General features: G+C 41.8%; 1 protein-coding gene across 1 annotated transcript in view; it reads left to right on the forward strand.

Annotated features, from left to right (window-relative positions):
- CSRNP3 (cysteine and serine rich nuclear protein 3) overlaps positions 1-23,382 on the forward strand; it is a 171,734-nt gene that overhangs the window by 69,356 nt on the left and 78,996 nt on the right. Inside the window, exon 3 of the mRNA XM_065561785.1 lies at positions 5,387-5,477. The gene's annotated coding sequence lies outside the window, so the exon portion shown is untranslated. The remainder of the gene's footprint in view (positions 1-5,386; positions 5,478-23,382) is intronic.

Below are 23,382 nucleotides of genomic sequence, written 5' to 3' on the forward strand. Positions count from 1 at the left end.
AGAAGTGGACAATGCCAGCTCTGTGCCATGCTATCCTTTTCATTCCCCTTCCCCACGGAAATCCATCTGGGGATGTCCCATAGGGATCAGACTCTGGCTGCACAAGGAGTCAGGAGGGGGTAAAATTATTGGGAGGGTACTCTCCAAAGCTGTTTCCCCCCCAAAAAAAATCTCTGCAGAGCATTTGTCTCCCTGAGTTTCCGCTCCCATACATGGGACTAACCGCACCAGGAGACAAACTGGCAGTTAGACTTTTACTAATGCATCCAGATAGCTTCCATTCTACAGGTTTTAAAATGTTTAATGGACATTTTTTGTAGATTGTTACCTATTTTACTCTTTATTTTAATGATAGTGTCTTTAATTTAAGAAGGCGATTCCATTGCAAGGCCCTGTCTTCAAGTGCTTATAATTTTTTGCAGCATAAACTGTAACACTAAAAACAATGGGGTGAAATCCTGGCACCACTGAAGTTAATGGGAGTTTTCCATTGATTTCAGCCTGTGTTATATCAGATTTGTCAGCAATCTCACAGGCATCTGAGGCTGGTCGGAGCTCATACCTTCTGCAGGCCACATCACTGCTGTAATTTTATGCCAGGTGGAATGGACCTGGATCACTATAACATATGCACTGACCATGCTACCTCCTGCCCTCAGACAGCCCACTCTGCTGCGCTTCCTATGCAGAATGGGGGAGTAGGCGATGTAAAGCCTAGATCTGGGGAACCTTGCTTTTAGAAATCTTTAAACATTGTCATATTGATGATTCTTATTCTAAGCATAGGCAATATCAGTATTGGATAGTTTTCTATTCTAAATATATGTAGCCAAATAAAAAACAACAACTTCCTGCCAAAAAGTTAAGGATAAATGTATGTTTCAAGGAATCCAGCTAATGAGACTCCCACCCAATAAATAAATAAAATAATTAAAAATGCTACACCTCTTACAAAATCCCCAAAGTTAGAAAGTCTTGAAATGAAAGTTTAGGGAAATCTAACTGGTTTTCCACTGTCATATAAACCTTCATTACTCACTGTCACACCACCCAATTTGCTCCTCTCTAGTGAATTGAGCATCCGAACACTTCTGTGAGGCATGCAATTATTATCTCCATTTCACAGATGAGGCACAGAAAGTCTCATTCCAACATTTTCAGAAGTGGTCTCTGATTTAGGTTTCCTCAATTCTTAGTGCCTAACTTGAGAGACATAGAGAGTAGTGGATACTGAACACCCACAAAATCAGTCCTATGTTTCTCAGGCTAATAATGCAAAAATTGAGACACTCGAAAATCAGAAGCTAGTTTTAAAAATTTTGGAATTAGCTTTTCTGTGCCTCATGTAGCCCATCTGTAAAATATAGGGATAATACTTCTTACCTCCCAGACTGGAACCATAAGATTACAATAACAGATATTATTTTGCGATTAATACTACAGTGTTTTAGATTTGAGAGCTATTTGACTTTCTGGTTAAATTCACCCAAGCATTTCCAAAATGAAAACTTGGGCCAGTAAGTGATTTTCTAGCAGACAGTTTCCATTATACTATTGCTATGTCATGACTGACTTTCTACTTTTTGCAGTTTCCATGACAACCATTTTGATTTTTGATCTGCAGAGAATAATAATGTATTGCTAAGAGGTATAAAATATTTTTGGAACATATTATTTCATCAAAGAAATAGAGCAAACACACCAGGGCAGTTTTCATTAATCAGTATTGTAATTGTAGAATCACTGTATAAATATGAATTATTTGTTTATGACCTACTGCAGACCACGCCTACTAATTTTCCAGATAGTATCAAACAAGGAAATACTGGAAAAATATTGAACCCTTATTACAATTGCAGAACAGCTTTCTGGTAAAGTAATAATAATACTTGGAGATTCTTAGGCATCTTCATTCTGAGTAACACAGAGGTACTATCATTCCTATGTTACAAATGAGAAATTAAAGCAGAATAAGATTGTGATTTGCCCAAGGCCATGCAGCAAGTCAATTTCAGAGCCCAGGTGATGATTTGGAGGCAGGTAAAGTGTTAGCAACATGGCAATTAAGAGGTAGCTAAGTAGGTTTCTTGAGGTGAGGGGCAATAGCAGAGAAAAGTGAGTTTTTGGGGTACCAAGAGGAAGAAGGGTGTAGGAGGAGTTCCTGGAGGAGCAGAGAGTAGGTGCTGGGGAGATGTAGCGAAGAAGCAAATAGGAAGGTGGGAAGACAGCTTGTTGAGTGTACGGTCACCTCTGATGTGTGAAGAAGAGACTCCCTAACTCCCATGGAGGGAGGAGGAGGTTGGCAAGCAGTAGCCCCCTCTCCTTGGTAAGACCAAGGAGGTGGGAGTGGCAGATCTCACTTGGCAAACATGTCTGCCTGCAGAAGGTTTGGAAGTTGGCTGGTAAGTGAGAGAATGGAGGAGAGATGGGTGAGTGAACTAAATGACAGTTGGCCAGGTTTCTTAGGTCAAAGAAATTTAATGCAGCAAGAACGTTGAAAATCCTTTGTTCACTGAGGATGACTCATTCTTTTTCACTTCAGAGGTTTTGTGCAGAATCATGAGGAAGGATTGGGTGCAAACTGATGTAACCTGCCAGTAAATTCACTGCTCCCAGAACATGCGCACATACACCACCTATTTTAAGTAACAAGAGAAACACTACAGCAGTTAGTGTGTGTTCACTCTAAATACTGGAAGCTAATGTAAAGGCTGTATGAAGTAACTTTCTCCCTGATACTATTGTCTTCTTGTTTCCTGCAAAGCAGTTAAGTAATTTCTTTTGTGTTCATCTGGTGTCAGCAACAGATTGCTCTGCATAAATTTATTGCTGCTGATTGAGAAATAGTGTGTAATAATTTTAAAAATTGCCATCCAATTCTAAATCTAGTAGTGTGATTGCCCTTTTCCAGAACAAAACCAGTCCCATTTATCAGATGTTTAGAGTTGAATGATCATATCAAAATATCCTTAATGTGAAGTTACTAAGACTCACGTTTTCAAAATGTACTTCTGTTACTGAATGCTTTGGATTTTGGGTGCCCAAACCTGAGATACAGGCTGACTGGTGGATTTTTAGAACTTCTAAAAATCAGGCCTTGGGTGTCTCATGCTGGGAACCTAGTAACTGAAGCACTTAACATTACTTAAGACTTTTGAAAATGTTGTCCTCATTTTTAGAGTGTTCTAGTGCAGAAGCTGCATTTGATATGGGAAAACACTTGTTTTGGCTCTCTCTGATTTCAAGTGAGACTCAGCTGTATTTGTAACCTTACCTATTTATCAAAGAAAGCAGCCATTGGCTATGGTCCGCTATGGAACTATAGTTCAGCAATGGTTACTATGGAAACTAAATAAGTGACCTACATTTTACCAAAGACTGTGATAAAGTTTCTGTGTTGTGGTTTCCCCTCCACCCCATGGACATACACATTTTAAAATTAACTTTGATTGTTGTTATTTTTAACTTTATGTACACAGTTAGACCTAGCAAATAAATTTAATTTAGTGTTTTTTGTCTATAGAGACAGGAGTGGAGGGGACACTAAAATCTTTGAGCTGATGCACCATTAAAACATTTAAGTATTACAAAATAATGAAAATTTTGATCTTTGCTGTCTCTCTTTTAATATATTTGCAGGAAGAACATAACCACATTTCATTAATTACAGTGTGCGTTCTTATAATACTGTATTTATATAGCTGCTAAATGTGAATGCTCTATAAGGCCTTACCATCAAACGGCCAAATCTTGCAAACACATGCACTTGACTGATTCTATCAATGCACTCTCTGGGGCTGCTCATGTTAATAACATTACTCAAAGTCTGAAGTATTGAGTCCTAAATAAACACCAGGGTTGAGATTCTGGTCCCACTGAAGTTAGAGAGTTTTGCCATTGACTTCAGTGCAGCCAGGATTGCATCTCAGGTCAAGAGAAGATTAATACACGGAATGTTTGGAGAAAGCAGTTCTCAAACTTCATTGGTACTATGACCCCCTTCTAACAACAAAAATTCCTACGGGAGCCCAGGAGAGGGGACAGAAGCCTGAACTCCGCCACCCCAGGCAGGGGGGCCAAATCCCGAGCCCCACTGCTCCAGTTGGGGGGCCTAAAGCCCAAGGACCTGTAACTTGAGCCCTGCTGCCCAGGGTTGAAGCTGATGCCTAAGCCCTGCTGCATAGGGCTGAAGCCCTTGGGCTTTGGACCTGGATGGTGGGGCTCAGGCTTCAGCAAGTCTAATGCTAGCCCTAGCGATCCCATTAAAACGGGGTTGCGACCCACTTTGGGGTCCCAACCCACAATTTAAGAACCGCTGGGTTAGGCGCAAGGTGAGGACAGCGGGTTAAATTCAAAATCAAACTTAGGTAGGACTTTAATGGTGCACTGACCATGTGCTGGCTCTTTATATAGGGGTAAACACTCAATAAGATTTCATGGGCAGTTACATGGTCATAAAGTTGGCTAGCATACGTACCTTAATGGTTATACTTTTTTAGGAAAAAAAGTAATTATTAACTGTTGTGATTTGATTAGAACTGTTACTTACAGGAAAGCGTGAACAAATGGGTTTTGAAAGGATTTACTAAAATAGATTTTTTTTTTTAAGGAGAGAAGTTGCATTTATTCTTCTTCCGCAATTTGATATTGTTGTTGTTCAGGTAACTGATCTTTCATTACATCTCTCTGAGAAACTCAAAAAAGAGAAGAGTTTTGTTTAATATATGTTGACTGGAGTGTTCTAGGTTTTTCCAGACAAAGCAGAGTTGTGTGTTTCCAGACTGTACCTAGCATATCGTAACAGAAGTGGTTAATTTATGCAAAGGGAAAGCCTTCCCTTTCTGAGAATCAAACCCAGGCTGCGGCTGTGAGAGCGCCACTGAATCCTGATCAGTAGACCACCAGGGAGAAGATACAAGAAAATCCCTCTTTGTGAAGTGTTGTCATGAGCTGGAGAAGAGCATGTGTAGAATGGCAAGGCAAAGGATAGACAGGATCAGATTAGTAACAGCAGTGTTCTCAAAAGTTCTAGATCTGTTTAACTATTCTCAGGTCAATTGTTCCTACAATGAAGTAATTTTAAATTCTTAAATTTAAGTTAACTGCAGTTCGCGTCCATATTATGGAAAATATTTTATTAAAAATAATGTATATGACTTAATGATAGATGAGACTGATACTCTCTTTTTTGCCAATTGTTTTCCTCACATGCTAGTTGATTTGATGCACAGATGAGGTGATTTGTGTGCTTGCTTGAATAAGTATCCTGTTATATCATGTGAGAGATTACTAATAGAGTATTTAGAAACGTTAAAGGTTTCTTAACCAGTTGATGTATGTTTGTATCGTTTTGTCAGTAATGAGATATGAATTTCACTCTCTTAAGGAAAAATTAAGGAAGTATCTACGGACTGAAAACATGGTTTCAGCAGCCTAAAATCTCCTGAGAGAAACCTGGAGTTCTTTGAGATCACAAGGTCAGTAGTAGTTATTCATGTCCAGACGTACATACATTTATATAGACCAAATTTAGTACAACTGTCTAAAACAGTTGGACCAGTTGCTGGTACAAAAGATACATTTCTGTTTGAAAAGTTCATAGAAGGTTTGTTTGTATGGTTAACACCAAACTGGTTATAAACATTATTTTACTCCCCAAATGCAATTTTAAGTTTGGTGCTGTTTACAGCTGACAGTAGAAGCTGTTACAAGGTCAATGCTTGCCATCACCTTTAATTAGAACTGGATGAATACTGAGGGGGGGGGGGCATGAATCTTCACTCAGCTTTGCAAATGAATTCAGTTTTGCATACCTGCACCCTTTTGTGTTAACTTTCTGCAAACATTTTAGCAGTTTAATTTTGCTGGCACATGTATTCATGGGAAATGAATTTTGAAGTTGTATGAAGAAATGTTTTCAGAAATTGTATTATAAACTAACATATGTAGACATTTATACTGAAGTTCATGCATGCTCATCCAGTCAAAGAACTGAAACAATATTGTGTGACTTATCTGATCCAAAACAATTAACTAACACTTCTGAAATATTGAATACTTACAGAGAATTATTTTGAAATCAGTTCACGTAGTAAAAGTATCTCACTGAATAATTTAAAATATTGAATAAATTAGAGGAATTAATGATCTTCTCCTAGGTATTTCATGATCATAAAAAGAGGATAAATTCATTAGATAAATTTTGTTGTAACTTATTTGTTCAGCTCTAGTCTTCTCACAACTACCACATAGCTCTCTTATTCTAAGTACAAGGAAAAACGGTGGTAATTTCCAATACCCCTGTGGAGTAGCTTTTAAAACAGCTATATATAGATTTCAACTAGAAATAAAATGTTCCTCATTCTCTTTGGCTTTTGATTACACTACCCACATGGGGGAGGGGAAGAGCGGGGAGAAACAGCTTTGTACTTGTTGAGAGATTTATCTTTATGCAATTTCTATCTGTAAAATGTGTGTTGTTTTTTAGAATGTGTATTGTAAATTTTCAAATATTAAAAGTAAGATCCTGTGTATGAAGACAGAGTAAGAGACAAAAGTGTGTTTCAATAAGTTGAATCTAAAACATTGTGTTGGGTTTTGTTTGTGGGGAAAGGCTGATCAATCTGGAGGAGGATTCAAACTGTGGAATTTACACTCATCTGAAATCATAATATGTCTGGATTTTTACTATTTTCAGAGCAAAAGTGAAGTCCAATCTCAGTCACCTTTTGGATTTCAGAATCAGGCTGTACATGACAATGCAGGACACAGAATTTTCTTTTTAGGGTTCTGGTAACTTTTGCCTTCCCTTATTGACCTCAGTGGGAGTTTTAGAATGTAGAATCAGGATCTAAGTATCTTTGGACTAGGATTCATTAGCAAATTATGCCAAATGTCAAAACAATTTTATAAGTGATACTGTATAAGTCTTCTTGGGTGACTGGGGGCACTGTGGGTCCTGGTTTTATGTCCTCCCCTCCAGGTGGGGAGGGGAGGACTAGATTAGGATAAGGAGACTGGTGAGCCTAGGACAGGGTTAGGATAAACTAGCAGTTGGTGGGTAGACAAGGACTGGGAGCCAGCCCAAAGAACCTGGGACAGGGAACCAGGGGAGGGTCGTGGGAAACTGGGACAGAAAGGAAGAAGAGAATAACTAAGACTGGGACTGGTTGGGCCAGGGACTGTGACTGAGAGATGGAGATGTGAGAAGGGGAGGCTATGACTGGCTGAGCAAAGAGAGACCGGGACTGGGAGCTGGGGTAGGAGGGGATGCTGGAAATGGTTGCACAAGGATACTTGGGACTAAGAGCTGTAGGAGTGTGGGGAGACTGGGAGCTGGTGAGTGAAACAGGATGGGGGTAGTGCTGAGATTGGACAAAGAACTGGGGGACTGGGACTGACTGGACACGGAGACTGGGAACCAGTGGCAGGGATGGGGACAAAGAGGAAGGGGAGACAAGGAGCTGGGATGTTGGGAGACTATTGGGGCTGGTTGAGCAAATAGTCTGGGGCAAAGTGGTGGGAGGAGATTGAGAGAGGCTGGGACTGGAAGTGAGTGGAGGGAAGGGAAAAAGGAACAGGACGGGGGATGACTGAAGGCAGGAGGGAGAGGAAAGGCAGATTTAGATGAGGAGCCAGGAGGGGGAAATGGGATGAGGGGACAAGGAGTCAGGGTAGGGGAAACTGGGATTGCTTGGGCAGACAGATGGGCTGAGAGTGGTGGGAAAATACTATGAGTGGGGTGGTGAGACTGGGACTCAAATGGGGATCTTGGAGGGGGAGACTAGTATTGGAAGGGCAAAGAGACTGGCATTGGGATGAGAATCCTAAAGAGTGGAGATTGAGAAGGCCAAATAATGGGACTGGGACAAGAGCCCTGCATTGGGAAAGAGAGAGGACTGGGAGAGGGACAGTTTGGAGGGGATGGAGCAGAGGGGGGCAAGCTTGGGGGAAACAGGCAGAAGGGTCAGTGACCACTACAATGCACTGTAAACCTCATGTCTGTCCCCCTCTAGTCCTGGTTCACACAGGGGACAACCTACTCTTGCTATCAGTTACTCTATTAGCTTGAGTGTCAGAGCTCTGTAAAGTGGATCTAAAGGCTCCAATCCTGCTAATGAACCATGTTGTTATGATTCTAATACATTTCTAGATTATGTCAATAGTATCAATATGATTCACTATGACAGAATTTCCCTTTTTTCAGTTTGCTTTTTTTAAAAATCTAGGAACTTACAAACTTTGCTTGAGTTTGCAACCTTAATGTTTTTTTGACACTCAGAAGTTAGGAAATTGCAGAATTAATATTGCCTTATTGAGTGCCCATGATGGGATTTGTGCTAGGGATGGATCAGGGTTGTGTAGTAAGGAGGCTGTTGGTTGTAGACCCAGCCTTGTTGGTTGCACAAGTTGGAAGGTGAATAGTGAATGAGGCAGGGGACTGCAGGAAGAGAGGGGGCTGTCTCATGGTTAAAGCAGTTTAATGTTTCCCTGGAGAATTTGATTTTATCCATGCCTCTGCTGTACAGTTCCTATATGTGATGCAGGCAACTGACTTAAACTAGCTTTCCAGGGGTGGTCACTAATTGTCTGTTTCTCATTTTCTGGCTTTCCAACTAGAGACCCTAGAGTCTGATTTGCAAAAATGCTGAGCATTTACAGTGCAACTGAAGTCAATGGGAGCTGTGCTTTGAATATACAAAGTCCTGCATAATGTACTCCTTGGGGAATTTTGCACTGCTGCGCAATGCAGAATTTTAGGAAATTAATGGCTTTTGTGCATACTTTCCTTTCCCCCACAGAATTGGGCTGCAGTGCTGCTGGCTGCCCCTAGGGGCTGCTGGACCTGGCAGAGCTCAGCTCGTGCATAGAAGACAACTGTGGGGGGAGAAGGGGGAGAGAGTAGAGAGTTCCCAGCAGCTGCAGTTCCCCGGATGCCCTGAGAGGAGGCAGCAGCAGCGCCTGGGAAACTCCACACAAGTCTGGGACCCAGCAACAGGCTGTTTCTCCTTCTGGATCCCTGGGCAGTAGAGGGACGGGTATCTGGGCTGGGAGGGGTACAGCTGGGCTCTGGGGGTATGGCTGTGTTCTGGAGGGGAGCCTAGGGTCTGGGTTGGGGGGAGAGAGAGGGAGGTGTCTGGGCTGCGGGGCCACATCTGGGCTCTGGGAGGGGAGTGGGGCTGGTGTCTGGGGGGGGGGGAACCACGGCTAAGCTCTGGGGCCGGGGGGGTGTGAGTATGTGGGCTAGGGGGCCCCCACAACTGGCTCTGGGGGGGAGAGGGTTTGGGTGTATTGGCTGGGGGGGGGGGTGTCTGCGGTTAGACTGGGGGGAGGGGTTGTGGGTGTCTGGCCCCCTGGCTGGGCTCTGGGAGGGAGGGAGCAGAGTAACAGGAACTGGGTTATCATAAGGGTTTCTTTAACTCTCTACTCCTGATGGGTGTGTGTGTGTGTGTGGGGGGGTGGTTACAGACATACTTGCTGACAAGTATTCTGAAATAAATTACCAAAATAATTAAAACTGGCGTGATTATTTTGTGTTCTCTTGACAAATAAAATTTGCAGAATTTTGCAGAATTCTCAGGCGCAGAATTCTCCCAGGAGTAAAGTACTCTGAAAAATCAGGACTTAAGTGTCTCAAATTGGTCACCTATGATTAGTGGATATTTTTTGAACACAAATCGCTCTGTCAGTTTCCCTTGTAATTCTCTGTCCCTCTGCGTGCTCCACTTCAGGTCTCAGTGCATCCCGACGCCGTCGATCAATGATTTACGGTAGCAGTGTCTGTGCGGGTCACACGTGCACAGTAAGCGTCTTGCAGTGTCGTTGGTGCTGCTTCTAGCGCGCGCACAACCAGATCCCTCGAGTTCCTTCTCAATTGTCCTCTGCTGAAGACGGAGCTCTAGGGCAGCATTCTCCACTCTTGCCAAACCCTTAGAAATAGTAGTTAACATAGTTAGTCATATAGGAAGCTATAGTTAATAGGGCTGTTGATTAATCGCAGTTAACTCATGCGATTAACTCAAAACAATTAATCGCAGTTTTAATCACACTGTTAATAGAATACCAATTGACATTTATTAAATATTTTTGGATGTTTTTCTACATTTTCAAATATATTGATTTCAATTACAACACAGAATACAAAGTGTACAGTGCTCACTTTATATCATTTTTATTACAAATATTTGCACTGTAAAAATGATAAACAAAAGAAATAGTATTTCAGTTCACCTCACAATACCGTAATGCAATCTCTTTATTGTGAAAGTGCAATTTAGAAATCTAGATTTGTTTTTTTACATAACTGCACTCAAAAACAAAACAATGCAAAAAACTTTAGAGCCTACAAGTCCACTCAGTCCTACCTCTTGCTCAGCCAATCACTAAGTTTGTTTACATTTACGGGAGATAATGCTGCCAGCTTCTTATTTACAATGTCACCTGAAAATGAGAACAGGCATTCACATGGCACTTTTGTAGCCAGCACTGCAAGATATTTACGTGCCAGATATGCTAAACATTCATATGCCCCTTCATGCTTCGGCCACCATTCCAGAGGACATGCTTATGACGCTCGTTAAAAAAAATAATGCATTATTTAAATTTGTGACAACTCCTCGGGGTAGAATAGTATGTCTCCTGCTGTTTTACCTGCATTCTGCCATATATTTCATGTTACAGCAGTCTCAGATGATGACCCAGCACATATTGTTTGTTTTAAGAACACTTCACAGCAGATTTGACAAAACACAAAGAAGGTACCAATGTGAGATTTCTAAAGATAGCTACAGCACTCAACCCCAGGTTTAAGAATCTGAAGTGCTTCCAAAATCTGAGAGGGATGATGTGTGGAGCATGCTTTCAGAAGTCTTAAAAGAGCAACACTCCAATGTGGAAACTACAGAACTCAAACTACCAAAAAAGAAAATCAACCTTCTGCTGGTGGCATCTGACTCAGATGATGAAAGTGAAAATGCTTTGGATCGTTATCTAGCAGAACCTCTCATTAGCATGTACACACATCCTCTGGAATGGTGGCCAAAGCATGAAGGGGCATATGACTCTTTAACGCATCTGGCACATAAATATCTTGCGATTCTGGCTATGACAGTGCCATGCGAACGCCTGTTCTCATTTTCAAGTGACATTGTAAACAAAAAACGGGCAGCATTATCTCCTGAAAATGTAAACAAACTTGTTTGTCTGAGTTACTGACTGAACAAGAAGTAGGACTGAATGAACTTGGAGGCTCTAAAGTTTTACATTGTTTTATTTTCAAATGCAGTTATTTTTTATACATAATTCTACATTTGTAAGTCCAACTTTCATGATAAAGAGAGTATTACAGTACTTGTATGAGGTGAATTGAAGAATGTTATTTCTTTTTTATATCACAAATATTTGTAATAAAAATAAAGTGAGCACTGTACTGTTCTGTTATAACTGAAACCAATATATTTGAAAATGTAGAAAACAAATAAATGGTGTTCTATTATTGTTTAACAGTGCGATTAATCACACGATTAATTATTTTAGTTGCTTGACAGCCCTAATAGTTAGATTTAGTTTTAGTAGTAATAAAACCAGAAACAACTTTTAATATCTTCTGGCTTTCGTCTCCCCGTAGTTTCCCCTCAACAGGGTTGGGTAACCGTTAAATATGCCTGGCTATCCAGGCTTTAAGAGATGCTGCTGCTCCTGCCAAAGAGCAATGCCCATTTCTGACAGACACTTGTGTATCCAATGTTTCGATGAGGCATATATCCTGCAAAAATGTGCCAACTGTAGTAACCTGAAGGCGAGAGCCCGGTGTGACCAGGATCTTCTCCTGAAAATGATCCTGATGGAGAAATCTTTCAAACCAAAGACAGATCAGTGGATCACCTCTCCAGGCAGCTCCCCCACAACCCCTCCAATCAGGAAAAGGGGGCATGTCTTCCTCTAAAAGACCGAGGAAGAGGGCACACACATCACTGCAGAGAGCACCACAGAAACAACTGCAGTTGCCTGCCAGGTCGCTACCCTTGATGCCGACACATGCTCAGGTGAGCACCTATGACGCTCCAGGCACCTCTGGCACTGCCCAGTCCCGAGCTAAGGAGAAGGAGTTGAGGCATAGAAGGAGACATGCCTCCTCCATGACACCAACTTCACCTGTGCCAGGGGACTCTGTGCCGAGCATCTCCTATGCCTCCAGCACCAACATCACAGTCGGCACCGATAGAGAGAGCCAAATCGGCTCTGGCCGTGCCAACTAAACCGCCTCAGCATTTGACAACACCGGCGTCGGCACCGACGAGAGCACCCCCATTGGCACTGTGAGTACCAACACCAGATACCCCACAGAATCTGCTGCAATAGAGCGATTTAACTGTGTCTTCAGCACCACAGTCCCCTTTGTTTGAGGGCTCTCCTGAACATTATACTGTAGGTCCACCCACTTCACCCGCTGCTTTACATTCATCCAGTGAAGACGATGATGAACAGGAGCCGTGCACCTTCTCACCACATCACTTATCTCCAAGAACAGAGACCACGTTGGGGGCATAAGGGACCTATAGACCCTTATAGTCAGGCAGCTCAACTGTGGTACAGCACCCGTGAATGTACCTACCGATGGCCTTCCATATGCAATGGGCACCATGGGAAGCTTACCTGGGCCATCACTCCAGGCTACCTACAGATCATAGAGGTGAGCTGAAATCAAATCCCACGTATGTCAGATGCTCAGGACGTTGGGGATGAAACTGAACCAGGCACAGATCAGGAAGTCATATCACATCTGCGTGCAATTCTGGTCCAAATTCTTCCAACTTCCTCAACTTCCAAAATTGCTCTGCCCATGAATGATGCAATTATGGAACCAGCAGAGAGAGTCTGGCAGACCTCACTCTTGATTCTGCCGACATACAAAAGTGCCAATGGAAAGTACTATGTCCCCACCAAAAGGGTAGACTACTTCTCCCACCCGCCTCTGAATTCTTTTGTGGTCGACGCCTCTAATCAACATGGAAAACAATTTAGATTGACCCCACAGTTCAAGGACACAAAAGAGGCTCGACCTCTTTAGATGAAAAGTTTACTCTTCTGCGATGTTACAATTTGGAGTTGCCAACTATTCCGCTTTATTAGCCAGATATGATTATGATATTATGGGAAACTGAGCTGTTTCACTGAGGATCTTCCATAAGAGAAAATCATAGTTTTAAGGCTATTCTAAACGAGGGACAACTTGTTGCTCGAACAGCCCTTCAAGCAGCCCGAATCATGGCTACAGTCATGGTGGTGCGTTGAGCATCCTGGTTGCAATCCTCTGGCATACCTTAAGAACTCTAAACCAAGGTTGAGGACCTACCTTTCAACTGAGATACTATTTTCAACCAAGGTGGACGAGGTGCTCCAGTCGGTGAAAGATTCTTGAGCCACTCTTCACACTTTGGGGATCTACACTCCACCTGCGAAGAGAAGAAGATACTAGCCTCATCCAACCGACAGCAACAGAGGCAATATGAGAACCAAAGACACTGCCAACATTCACAGCGACAGTGAGCACCTCAATCCCAATCGTTGACTTCTTAACTTCAAAATTGTGGGTAGAGCAGTTTTTGGTCAAGGGTCTGAGTGACCTCCCTACCAGTCAGTGCTTACACCCAATCTGTCCCCATGCTTTGGTCATTACCTTTGCCCATTCTACCATATCTGGGCGTTAATAACCACAGACCAATATGTGGTAGAGATCCTACGATTGGGCTATACTATCCCTTTTACCTCCCGCCCACCTACCCTACCCTCTACAGTAGAGAAGGAACTGGACGGATCAGGTCATGCGCACACTAGACGCATCACCAACGGCACCGCGAGACACATTGTACACGCGTGACCCACTCTGACACTGTGACCGTAAATCTCCGATCGGCGCTGGGATCCACCGACACCTGAAATGGAGCACCCACAGGAGCACACACATCTCGAAGAACCTCAGTTACAGCACAAGGTGAGTAACCTTCTCTTCTGGCATTTCTTAACTTTTGAGTGCTTGACCGTGCAACCTTAACATAATTTTGTGTGTGTGTGTAACAAAAGTAAATAGGTTAAAATAGGATGACTGGGGAATTTGTCTAACTCACAAATATGGGTTTGTCTAAAAGAGTTGTGTAAAGCAGCTGGATGGATAATGTCTTATCTGTGCTCTTCTTTAGAGACTTTTATTACTCTGCAAGAAATGCAAGAACTAGCACCATTTCCTTTCTTCTAGTATGTTCACTTGAGGTAGTAGACATGTCATATACCACTTATTTAATAGTTCCCTCATTGACATAAAAAGACAAATACCCATTAGGGACCAGAAAGTTTAAAATCTTATGAGACTAATAAATAACAGCTTGTACGTATTGGCAAAGATATCTGGGAAAAGAATTTTCCAAAACCGGAACGCTTTAACTACAATATGGAAATACATGTCCACGTAATGCATATTATATTTCCTCAGCTAGGCTGCCTAAAATGAGTGCAGAGAGATCACCTCTTTGTTGGAAGACGGAGACTGCACACTTGATAAAGCTGCAAAAGGATTCTATATATTTGATCACTTCTACAGAGCAAATTAAAAAAATCACAAAAGACTCATGCATTAAGCACTGTGATGTTTCTTGTGGGCCTATTTGTCCATCTTTAAAATCATTCAGATTGTACTACAAGATTTTATGTAATCACTTAATACTAACATCAGAAAATGGAAACCAGCCTTTTAATGAAATGAAGGGTGTGCAAAGAATTTCCCATCCTTGTGATGGTTAAACTGATATAGGTGTCCACTTCTTTAGCAGTATAGTGGTATGGCTGTCGCCCTTCCACTCTGGGTTGGAGGGAGGCCAAACCGCCTCACTACGTCATCAGGATACCTAGTATCAGAGGAGAATTAGTGAACCAGGCGTTAGCGTCCCGACCAGTTTAATGGGGCTAAGCCCCCAAATGGGCAACAGGCTTTGGCCCTCAGGCTGGGGTGGAGCAGCCCATAGTCTATAGTCCCTGGGCCCTTTAAGCAAGGGCCAGGGCAAACCCAACAGTCTATAAACTCTGGGCCACGTCAAGCAGAGGCAGAGCCAACACAATAGTCTGTCACCTCTGAGCCCTCTAGTCAGGAGCAGGGCGAACACAGAAGTCAGTTAAGCCCTGAGTCCTTGGTGCAGGGGCAGAGCCAGAGCAAAAACCCCAGAGTCAGGCGTTCTAGCTCCAGCAGATGACTAACAAATGCAGGCCTCTTGACCTGGCGAGGGGAGGCTGCCACCCCAGGGGTCAGATAGCAGCGGGGCTTGGGCCCAGCCCACTCCACTGGGCCCTGACCCAGGGCTCTAACAGTGCCAGAGTGGTCCACCACTGGGTCAGCGGGGATTCCAGCCGCAACATGCCGACCATGCTTCAGACAGCACTACAGCCAGACTGAAGTCAGCTGTCCCTGGGCACTTCCCCTCAGGGTATACCTGGAATCATGGGGCATCTTCCATCTCTTCTGGGTAGGTGGCCAGTGGCAATCCTGGCAGTTCTGCGGTAGACACACATTCCCTGGGGGGCAGGGTGTCGCTGGGTTCGGCAGCAGAGTCAGCAGGCTGGAGCAAGCAAGATATGTCTATCTCCCCCGCCATCCTGGCTGCAACTGAGCTAGAGGCTTCTTTTATACTTCCTGTTCCAGTTATTCACTTCTGGTGGGAGGAGCAAGGCAGGTCTGACTCCACCCACTTGAGCGCAGAGGGTGGTTCCTCCCCCTCTGGGTTGGAGGAAGGCCACACCACCTCATTACAAGCGGTATGGTCTCTCTTCAACATGTACTCCCGTGAAAGGAAATATAATTACTAGGCATAATTTTTCAAAAGCTCTTACATTATTTAGGAGCCTAAATCCTATTCAATAAAACTTAGGGTCCTAAGTCACTTACATACTTTTGAAAATTGTACCCTAAGTGACTAAAACACAGTCCCTGCCTATCTGAAAGCAAAGGGGGGGGGGAAAACAAAACAATCTGAGCCCACAAAGATGACATTATTATTCCTAAATAATAAAGAACCCACAGAACAAGTCAGTAGTCTTGATCATTACTTGTTATCACTTGATCATTACCGGTTAGGTTCACTCCCTCTGGGGCACCTGGCATTGGCCACTGTCAGTAGACAGGATACTAGGCTGGATGGACCTTTGGTCTGACCCAGTATGGCCATTCTTATGACTTCAATATTCTCATATTTTTGTGATGGAGAAACTCTGATATAAATGTGTCTAGAAATTCTGGATAGTCATAAGACACTAAAAGCTAGTTATCTCCTGCTGCTTGTTTCTGCTACATCTGTCATCGTCGTGCACTGTGGGATCTTGGCCTCCGTAGTGTTACAGATACCGGATTTATTTTGGAGGAAGAAAAAAAATTCCTGTCCTTTAAGTCATTGGGACTGAGAAATTTCTGGAGAGAGACCTTATTCAGTTTTGTGGAGTGTTTCCCACTCTCTTTGGAGCATCTTTCTCTTGTTTTTTGTCAAGAGAGATTTTCTCCTATATGCTTTTTTGGTGGCAGTTTTACTGCTTTGGATCATTTGTGATCCTAGATAAGCTAATGCGTCAGGACAAATTGAAGAAAAACAAGAATTTCATCTCCTAAATTTGGGAGTTGTGCAGACTTTAGTGTTTTTGTCTTATTGATTGTTGTTTAAAGTAGTTTTAGAGCCATTGCTTCTAGAACTTTCTCTTTAGAGGCCTCTATGTTTCAGGCATCTCTTTGCTGCCTCCAAATCCCTTTTCTTCATCGGGGGTAACCTCTCTACTCCACAGTATATGGAACCCCTCTGTGCCACAACAACCTCCAGTTCACTTCTCCCTGTGGATCAGCCCTCCTCAGAAATGTCAACAGTCATCACTGCCTTAATGGTATGTTAATCAAAGAGCAAGTGTAATCTCAGGTATGCTTTGATGTATCAGGCAACTCCATAACTCCACTTTCGGAGTGGCTCCCTCATTTTGAAGGAGGCAGATCTGGATTTCTTTCAGTTTCACAAGGAGGGACTCATGATAGAAATTTTTGCTTATTTGAAAGATGCCAAAGATAGTTTTGATTAAACAGGTGTTTTCTTCACTCCACCTAAGAGGGAGTAATTGCTAGCTGATTATAATTCTGCTTCTGATTTCCATGGCCACGAACTCACGTTGCAGGCTTTTGCTAAAATAAAAAAATAACTACAACAGCTTGAAAGGATTCAAGCATTCATAAGGATTCAGTAGATAAACGCACATTCAAGTCTCAAGCTGATTTCCCGGTGGCTGCACCTATTCTCACAAAAATCTGATGCCTTTGCCGTTAGTGCAGCTTCACCAGACAGTGGGAGCTGTAGTAGAGACCGGGTTCAGTTGTCATCTAACCTTGCTCTGTTGTGGCCCTACAGCAAAATACTTGCAACTATAAACTGCAGGTTATTTGAACCTGACACCTCATAATCTTTATCCCTACAGCTGATAGGATTGTTCACTTCAGACAGGACCTAATTTTATATTACAATAGAAGCTTCTTAGAATGTGCCTAGATTTGAGTACTGTGAGCATGGTAGTATAAGTCAACTCTGAGGCTTTATAGATTACATATGGGCTGGGGCTGGTCTGTCTTCCAATATGTATTAAAAGGTATAGCTATGTACCTGAAGAAAATTCTGAAAAAAACATTACTTTTATTCCACTCCTAATTATCTTTCAGTTTGGAGAGAGAATGGATGTTTCAGTACAAGAGATTTTTCATTAGGAATCACAGAATAACAGAAACAGTTGTGGTTTTAAAATGTCTCATTGGGTAGTGCTGTCTCTCAGAGAAGATATATGGCCAGTAAGGAGAAGGTTTAAAGAAATGTGTGCATGTCCTTAAAGAAGGAAACCACCATTGCAAAGAATTGTCTCATAGTTTTAGGTGTTTATACATGTCTTGCATTCTTTCTCCTGGCTTTAATTTCATGCTATCTTTACACTTCTAATATCAGTAGAACCCAAAAGAGGTCATATTGAACATGTCAAAAACAAGTTAAAAATGGTGAATTGAAAATAGTGGATCTTTAATTTATACAATTAATATTACCCATAAAAATGCAGGAGTGAATTGGTTCCCAATCCTGCAAACATTTATGCACATACTTAATTTTAAGATCCTGAATAATGCTATGGAAGTAAGCGTGTGTTTGTTTCCCAGATCAGAGTTATAGCTGTACATATAATCTCTAATTTACTAGAATTTGAGGCAATATTCTCTAGTGTTTAAAACTAGACAACTGGTCACCAGGCGCCCTGGATTTTATTACAGGCTCTGAAACAGTCTCTCTCTGAGAATTTCCCCAGTTCAATGAGACATCTAACCATGTGAGTAAATTGAAAAACCATGAATAGTCCCATTGACTTTTTTGGGATTACTCATGCTTAAAGTTACACATGTGCTTAAGTATCTTGCTGAATGTGGAATTTAATCTTCCTGAGCCAGGATTTAGGTGCCTAAAGATGCAGAGAGGTGCCTAGTGGGATTTTCAAAAGAGCCTGGTCACCTAACTCCTGTTGAAATCAATAGGAGTGAGATGCCTAAACACGTCTGAAAATCTGACCTATCTGCATCATTAGATGCCTAAACACCCTTAAAAATCTGGCCCTCTGTGACTCAGTTTCTCCATCTGTAAAATGGAGATAAAGATACTTACCCACCATCCCAATCCTTTGATGAAAAGTGCTGTAATTTGGTGGTGCAGTTCAGTGTTTGGATTCACTTAGACACATTCTTGCTATTTCTAATCCATCAAGTGTACCCAATAGCTTTTTTATTTTTTTATTTAGGCTTCCCTACCTAGCAGTCTAATGAGGTCAGAAAGGTCAAAACAGACAAGCAGGAAAGGTCACTATGGCTTATGCATGCATCCTTTTCTGTAGGCTGGTAGCATGCTAGGAATGGGGGAAATTATACTGTTTGGATTGTGCAGCAAAATAATGACAACCAATTTGACAAGTAAGTAGCCTTCGTTACCCTTTCCCACAGAACGTACTTCTATGACTTTCACAATTAGCAGAGATTATCTTTGAGAGAAGAAATAAGTGGTTTTTAACTAATTCATGTAAATTAAAATAATTTTTAGCTTTTTAATTTGTCTGCTTCAGGAATTTTTTTTTTCTTATCTTGGCAGGATATCACCCTATATTAAAAGAAATTATACGTTTCCATCCCACTCCGTCCTGTTAGACATAAATAAAACTGGAGTGTGTAAAACTGGCATTAAGCTTAAATGTGCAGGCTTCATACTGAAATCCACATATTTTTTATAGTAATGCAAAAGAATTCAATGACTTCTCTCCTTGTCTCTATTTTTGGCTAGTTTGCCTAATCCATAAGAGTGATTATTAGGGATCCTTCATATAGCCCCTTTCATCTGAGGATCTCAAATCACTTAATACATTTTAATTAACTTAAGCATAAGACCACAACAGTGACCTAGGTAACAGAGGGTGGTGATATTTGCCATTTTACAGTTCACCCTAGCCAGAACTAGGGTACAGAGAAGTTAGTAACTTGCTAAAGGTCAGACAACAAGTCAGTCATTAAAGACAGGAACAGAATCGGCTCCCAAGCCCACTCAATAAGCTTCCTCCCTTTTATGCTCCGAAGTAATATTTTGAACTGTAACTACTGTTAAAGTGTTAATGAAATCTGTGTAACAAAAGTAAATATTGTGCTGGAATTCACAGTAAAGGCATGGCCCATACTTTACAGTTCAAAACTTGTTTGCAAGAATACTTAACACAGTTCTCAACCTCCATTCCCAATCCCATTCTCTTTCAGAATTTAAGGTTATAGAATGACAGTGTAATTCTCTTTTGACACATACTACTAGAAATTATTGAAACAGATATACTTGTTCTTTCCAAACTTTACTGAGTGGCATGAACCAAAGATTCAATGCCTTGACCTCACTATCTTAGTTTCTTTTTGTCAAAATCAGAGCACAATACCAAATTATGCATAACAAGGATTTGTCCCCACCTTTACCCATTTAACATAAAGATTACTGTCATATGGTTATGACAGACATTGGGCCAGATCCTCAGCTAGTATAAATTCCATTTAATTTGATTTATACATGCTTAGGATCTACTGTAGTTCATTAAGTTAATGATCTGGGTTCAAATTAACTTTGCTTCTTGAATATGCCCTTTTTACATTCACGGTGAGATTTGACTCTCACATTTCAGTTTTTCTGGTATGCTATGAAGTGCACACACTGAAAATGTGTTAATATTGCCTTAACACTGCACAGTGATAAATGCTCACATAATTTTACAAGCATGTTGGTTTAGTCTGCCAGACACAAGATATATCCTTGCTTAACTAGAACCTGGAATTCTCTTGAAAACTCTATTATGAACATAAAGCAAGTTAAGAGCAGCGGCTAGAACTGCTCCCTGCACTGTTTCCAAAACTGTCTGCATGGGTAGCCTCTTCTCCATGCACTCTTCAGTCTTGACTGACAGCTCTCTAACTGTTGGAAGCTCAGACAGTTTAGGGAAAGGTTCTTAATTCTGATTCTTTATTAGAGTTTATAACAACTTCTGTGTTCAAATTGTATGTACATGTTTTACCCTTTAGACGGGTAATAGTACAGACAAAATGTACAGATATAAAAAAAGATTGATTTGATAGAGCAATCAATGCATACAAGGTTCAAAATTAGTTCGGTACTTGAATCTTCTATACAAACCACAGAGATTACTTGTTGAAATCAAAGGGGTTCTATGTGGCTGCAGGAATCCCTCTGCACATAGCAGTTTGCAGGATCAGACTTAATGCTGCAAGTTAATAATAAATTATAATATTTCTAACTTTGGGAGATTAAAACTTGAGACAGACCAGAAAAAAAATGTGAAATTGGTTTTTAAATCATAGGATTATTTAAAAAAAAATTTAGCACATTTCACTTCTGGTTTCTCTCTGGATTTTTTAATTCTTAAGAAAGAATACATATTAGTGTTTTGGTTGAAAATTCAAAGAGAAGTGCACACAAATGAAGGAGGCCTCTTCCTTATTTCCTGACTGATTGGAATGGGCCTTTCCTCCCCTCATTCATTTCCCCTAGACTCGCTCTCTTTCTGCGCATCCTTCTCCATCTTTCTTTCCACTATAGTAGCAGCTGATGGGACAGTAGGGGGGCAGATGGTCCTGCAAGATGCTGCTTTCTTTGAAGGAACTGTTTATAGAGATGCTCTTGGGATAATTTTCCTCTGACAGGGTTGGAAGTCCATTTTGCTAGACACTATACAAACCATAAGAAGTCATGGGGAGAGAGTGGCCTCTGATTGGGGGAGGTTGGAATTGTGTCCCAAACAAACATATCCAAGATGCCAGCAGCTGTTAGTGTGGACACAAGTAGCCTGGAGAAATAGCTCAAAATATTAATTTCCTACTTTTCCAAATATATATTATCTTTATAAGCTTTCAATAAACAAAGTAAAGCATTCAGTATATATTATGTATGTTTTTAAAAGTATGTGTCTTGCTCACAATTCCCACCCTAACTCACTATTTCACTTGCAGAATATAGGATTGTATTTCCTAAAATATATTTAATACAGTAACTCCTCACTTAACGTTATCCCGGTTAATGTTGTTTCATTGTTACATTGCAGATCTATTAGAGGACATACTTGTTTAAAGTTTCGCAATGTCAGTTATAATGTTTTGACCCTTGCCTGCTAGTACAGTACTTTGTCCACTACTTGTGGGATTCGCTGGAAGAGCAGCCTGTTGGAGCTAGTGGGTGGGGGCTTGGAACCAGGGTGGGCCAGCAGCCCCCTATCAGCTCCCTTCCACATACACACCCAGCACCTCCTGCCCGCTGGCGGGCCTCATGGATCAGTGCCTCCCCTCTCCCTCCCGAGAGACTGGAGAGGAGCAAGGATGCAGCACGCTCAGGGGAGGGGGTGGAGCAGGGGCAGGAAGAGGCAGGGCAGGACAGGGGTGGGGCTTTCGGGGAAGGGGTGGGGGCAGGTCTGGGACAGAGCCGGGGGTTGAGCACCCCCCAGCACTTTGAAAAGTCAGCGCCTGTGCAGCCGTGCATGCACTGTCTGGAGGAGGGAGTGGTGCACTCCAGTGGAATAGCGTGGGTTCATCATCGCATTCAGTTTCTGCAGGGAAGTGTTTGCCATTGCTGTCATGCGTTTATTGTGTCTCCTCCCTCCTGCCTCCGTTGGTGCTGCCTTGTAGAGTGTGAGGCTACATTAACAATGTGTTAACCCTTGAGGGCTCAGCGGAGTGCTAGTTCATCATTTAATAGCAAGGTATTCCCTGGAAAAAAATTTCCCTGGAACTTAACTCCCCCCCACCTTTCCCCACTTACATTAATTCTTATGGGGAAATTGGATTCAGTTAACATAGTTTCGCTTAAAGTTGCATTTTTCAAGAACGTAACTACAGTGTTAAGCAAGGAGTTAGTGTAGAGTGGCAGGAACTGTTCTGTGCAAGCGTCTGAGGGAAGTTGTATGCACAATGCATGTGTCTTTCTGTCACTTCATGTGTTCATTGAAGGTCTAGCCTGTCTTATTTTAAGTCCATGGCAAATCTCCTATTGGGTTCAGTGGAACAGGATCAAGTCTAATCAACAGAGGGGAGAGGAGGAACTTCCTGACAAACATACACCATCACAGAGATGATGTTTTACTGAGATTTAGTATTCTGTAGTTCCTGATACAGGTCCCTCTTGACATGAGTTCACTAAGCAATAAAGATTATGTTTACAAGGGAAGACAGGATTAAACAGAAATACTTTGAAAAGGAAAAACAATACAGTGATAAGATGGGAGAAGATGCTATTCTATAAATCCACAGCCAATGAGCAGGAGCATAGTAATCTGTAGTGAACTTTGGCACTGTCTGCAACAAGGATTTACCATCAATATCTGTGTGCGTGCGCACAGAGGCACTGGGAAACAGAGGCGAGAATCTAAAGTGTGTAGACTTTCTGTGGGGATTATTATTTTCTGTATTTTATTATTATCTATGGTGACCTTGTAAGTCAGAAGAAGGATGAAAGGTTGCATCAGACAGGCTTTGATGGTTGCTTTTTCATGATGGTTACTTAGTGCAGTTTTCACTGTATTCGTCAATAGATGGTGTTTTGGTAGGCTTGATTCTGTGCTCCTTTACACCACTGTAACGCCATCTAATTCAATTTAGTCTGCCTGGATTTACACCAATGTAGAGATCAGAACTGGTTCCTTTGTCTCCAGTTTGTAATTTTCTGGCACCAAGCTCCTAACAGCACAAACAATGCGTTCGATTTTTGTTAAGTGATGTAGCCACTCTATCATGGCAGCATTGTCCAGAAATGTCAA

The sequence above is a fragment of the Chrysemys picta genome, chromosome 11, assembly GCF_011386835.1.
Source record: "Chrysemys picta bellii isolate R12L10 chromosome 11, ASM1138683v2, whole genome shotgun sequence".
NCBI classification, from domain to species: domain Eukaryota; kingdom Metazoa; phylum Chordata; order Testudines; family Emydidae; genus Chrysemys; species Chrysemys picta.